Raw genomic sequence first — 1025 nt, 5'->3', positions numbered from 1 at the left:
AGGGCCAGCTTACAGTACAGAACAAGAGGCAGAGGAAGAAAAACCGTAAAACCATAGCATCATCATCTGCGACGTACAAACATCAGTGATTATTGTTCTCCATTCATTCCTTTCCTCGGATGCTCTCAACAAACGTTACTCGCTCATAATTTAAATTATCACCTTGATCTTTCCCTGCCACATACTATTTGTTAAGGCTCAGGAAATAGTCTTTTCCAGATTCTCAGCACCATACCCGGATCATACTACATCGTATCAGAGGTCCATAATGTACATAATATTACGTACATTACAATCTTTATCTACAGCCGGACCTGCCTGTCCTGCATTGATCTTTTCAGCCATGAGTAAGCCTGCGGTCCAGGTGGACCACCCGTTCAGTCAGGATTTTCTTTTACAAAACAAGGCCATGAAATATTATTTGATCCACCTGGCCTTGTATTATATTAATAAGTAAAACTGAAAACAAAATCAAATGCTGGTATATCAGACACACTGCAAAGCTGTAAACACTTTGGGTGTACCGACTGTTTATTTTACTAAAGACCCATTCAAACCGAGCGCTCTTGTGGTCTAGGGGTTAAGGTGTTCGCCTCCTCATTCAATAGGTCCTGGGTTCGAATCCTGAGAGCAAAGGAAAATATTCTTCTCTAAAACGGTCCCCCCTCACATCCTTTCCTGCTCTCTAAAATTGTTCTGTCGTCTGCTTTCGTCTCCACTTTCTCCCCCCCACCTCCTTTGTCCCCTCCTCTGGGCTCCCGACTCTTTCTGCCGCCTTTCTACTGCTACTCCTTGGTTCCTTCTTACTGCTGTCTTTCAGCCACACTGCCGATCTAATGGTAGGAAAGATCTACACCTAGCCTTCTCGGACAAGGCCGAAAAATCTAGGAGGTCCTGTGTGCAAGTTGCGCACGTTAAAGATCCCTTGGTGGTCCAAAATCGCAGTAGGCATCTGCCGACACCCGGGCAAAATTCAAAATTTCCTACCAGCTGAAAATAATGTGTTCCACGCATTTGTAAGACCT

The sequence above is a fragment of the Aplysia californica genome, unplaced genomic scaffold (assembly GCF_000002075.1).
Source record: "Aplysia californica isolate F4 #8 unplaced genomic scaffold, AplCal3.0 scaffold00800, whole genome shotgun sequence".
Lineage (NCBI taxonomy): Eukaryota > Metazoa > Mollusca > Gastropoda > Aplysiida > Aplysiidae > Aplysia > Aplysia californica.
Note: the sequence above shows the minus strand (reverse complement) of the source record.